The 3404-nt window shown below is 31.3% G+C and overlaps 1 pseudogene; it reads left to right on the forward strand.

Annotated features, from left to right (window-relative positions):
* Nucleotides 1-2181, forward strand: part of LOC106456857 — a 16209-nt pseudogene extending 14028 nt beyond the window's left edge.
* The last annotated feature ends 1223 nt before the right edge of the window (nt 2182-3404 follow it).

The following is a 3404-nucleotide window of genomic DNA, read 5'->3' on the forward strand; positions in this document are numbered from 1 at the left end:
TTTTAGAAAAAATAAACCAGAATTTCATGCACTTTTCGTGTAATAATGGATTGGATTATACGCAATGAACAGGATCTTTAAAGAATTTTTACATATTATTTATAAACAACAAGATATATTTATTAACATTCAGAATTGCTTAAAATATTTTAGAAAAAATAAACCAGAATTTCATGCACTTTTCGTGTAATAATGGATTGGATTATACGCAATGAACAGGATCTTTAAAGAATTTTTACATATTATTTATAAACAACAAGATATATATTTTATTTCTTCTGTTTTACGAAGTAACAAAATTTCTAGAAAAAAGAATAAGAATTGTGTAGGCTTTAATATCCTTGATGGTATTCTGATTTCAAGCAATTTGCATGTTCTATTATTTTTAGTTTCCTAGTTTGTTTTTAACTTTGTTCTAGGTATTTCAAAGCATCAATTTCATCCTACAATGGTGACGTTACTCACAATGCCCCCGAGTGGCAATGTCTGCGGACTTACAACGACGCTAGATACCCGTCGTGAGCAGAGCATAATTAGACCATTGTGCAGCTTTATATTCAAAAAACTAACAAATAACTTTTATATAATTTTTAAAGTGATGAATTTACTTTTAACTTTATTCAAATCTCTATTTTTATTTTATCAAGGAAATGACTGGATATTTGCAATAACGAACCAAGGAAGCTATTCTATTCGGTTTGACTTAAAGGACAAAGAATATAACACGCGCTACGCCATTTACCAAAATTTTTGGATCGACAACGAGAGTCATCTATATCGCTTGCATGTAAATAATTACAGCGGGGATGCGGGTAAGATTCAATGGATATGTGAGCTTGTTTGTTTACATTTAACAGTCTATTCACTGACTGGTGTGAAAACTTTCACGTATTTCTCAAGTGAAGTTGTTGTTATTCACAAACATTGTTGGTGAATTTTTCTTTGAATTCAATGTACTTTGAATCTAACTTTTAGATATATTTTAACAATTTAAAACTGAGCTGATAGCTGCTTGTTTGATTGTTTTTTGTTTTATCCTTTTAATGTTGTTTGTTTAGCACAAAGCTACACAATGAGGTCTTTGTGCTGTGCCCACCACGGATATCGAAGCCTTCAAATTTAACACTGAGCGAATGGGAGACTTTTCAAATATACTTATAATGTTTTAATAAGAACTTTCACACAGAAACGAAGAAGTACAAATTTTCAGATAAGAATCATTTTTAGAAAAGATATTGAAATGTGCTGATTTAGTATTCGCGGTTAGATGGAAAGAGAGAGAGAGAGAAACACACACACTCGTGCATTTGGATTTGGATATCAAGCCGGATATCAAGAGCCAGCTTTATAAAAATAAAATCACTGACAACTTTCTCGCCGGTTTTTAAATCTGTATTGTTTATATTATAATTTCAACATTTTTGTATCACGTTATAGATGTTTTAATCTTGGTATCAAAACCTGATAAAACCAATTGAACAATTATATCATATCCGTAGATAAAAATCGTTGTTTACTTAGCAATAACTTGCCATTAGTTCAACTATGTTACAGTAGCGTTGGTATTAATATTTTAAGTGTTGCAATGTCAACATTTATAATTTACTAATGTTGTTACATATTACTTGTAGGACCACATTTTGAACATTTGTTCTCTTTAATAGTCATTATAAAAAAAATAGTCGTAAACAGTTTATATAATCTAAATATTATGATTGAACAATGTAAAGTTAAAAAGAATAACATGTTAACAAGATGTTTAATTATGACACCATAATCTATTAATTACACTTACAAAAAATCAGGACAAAACACTTGTTTTTTGTGGACCTAAGATGTTGTCATTATTTTACAGGTGACAGTTTAGGGCATCACAGCGGTTATAACTTCTCTACCAAAGACAGGGATCACGATACTTATGACACCAGCTGTGCACAAAAGTTCAAAGGAGGTTGGTGGTACCTTAATTGTCATGGGTCAAACTTAAACGGACTCTACCTCAATGGTGAGCATGAAAGCTATGCTGATGGAATAAACTGGGATGCATGGAAGGGTTATCATTACTCTCTTACAGAAGTGGAAATGAAGATACGACCTCTCAACTTTGACCCCTTCGAAAGGGAAATCGTTTAAAGTGTATAACGTGAAATAACAAAATCTCGTTAACCAGTCATTATTTGCTATGTTGTTCATCTAACATATACTATTTTTTTAAATCATTTCTAAAGAACTATACTTCGAAATTAGATACAAAAATAGTTAAAAGCCAGTTAATAAAAGTCTCGCACGGATATTTTCTTACAAGAGAGTTGTGGATAAGTTGTTTAAGATCTATCTAAAGTTAAACTTAAATAATACCTATGTGTATTATTCTATTGTACAACATATTTTTTCTCTATATGATATTATGGAACATTATACTATTATTGTTGCCACATATTTACTGTGCCCGATAGAACCGAAGTTGTTCAGAAATCATAAAAACTGAAGGCCTACGTATAAAAGATTAAAAGTTCGGAAGAAACATTTAGTTGTAGGGTTATTTTAACATTTTAATCATTTTTCTGGAGTATCTTTTGCGTATTAATACAGTCAGATGTAGTTTAAGGGCCAGCGTGTCGACCTGCGGAATTGAAAAATAAAGGTTCAAGATCGTGATATGCCGGTGAACACGCTTCTAACTTTCATGTGTGAGTGCAGTTGTGACAGTCAATACTGATATTTAAGTACGAGTAGTCGTGTTACGCACATCATGCGCGTGTAATTGTTGAATGAATTGTATGCCTATGTGGGTGTTACGTATTGATAATTTGAAATAACCCGAAGCTACGTTAAATACTTTAACTTTTAACAGTTGAATTGTACCCTGGATTTAGTGTTTAGAACTATGCCAATATGTTATTTACGCTATTTGCCAACAAGATTGATTCACACCGTTTTTGTTTTGACACAAATACGTTTTAATATATACATATATATATATATACAACAGTATAATTAACAGTGGCAACTATTACGATTAGTTATTACAAACAAAGTGTCATAAACAGAAATTTCACTAACTTACAAATAGCTTAGAATCGTCTTCCTAGTTCATAATTTCCTTGATGTCCAGCGAGTTAATTTTAAAGTCGATGTACGCACAATTAAATACCGGTTATGGAAGTAAATATATTGTTGATTCTTGTGTTCACGAGTATTCTACAATCTTGGAGAATTGGCGGGAGTTTCTTAATACTCAGGTATTGACACTAAATGCTCAAAAACAGAACGCCAATATTCTTTTCTGACGTGAGCTTTATATTACCTTTAAATGGCTCCACAAATACATGAGTTCTTAGAATAATAAATTCTGCATCAAAGTAGATCAGTAAGTGTAGCTTTTAGAACAAAAAAGGGAATAA

The sequence above is a fragment of the Limulus polyphemus genome, unplaced genomic scaffold (assembly GCF_000517525.1).
Source record: "Limulus polyphemus unplaced genomic scaffold, Limulus_polyphemus-2.1.2 Scaffold266, whole genome shotgun sequence".
NCBI classification, from domain to species: domain Eukaryota; kingdom Metazoa; phylum Arthropoda; class Merostomata; order Xiphosura; family Limulidae; genus Limulus; species Limulus polyphemus.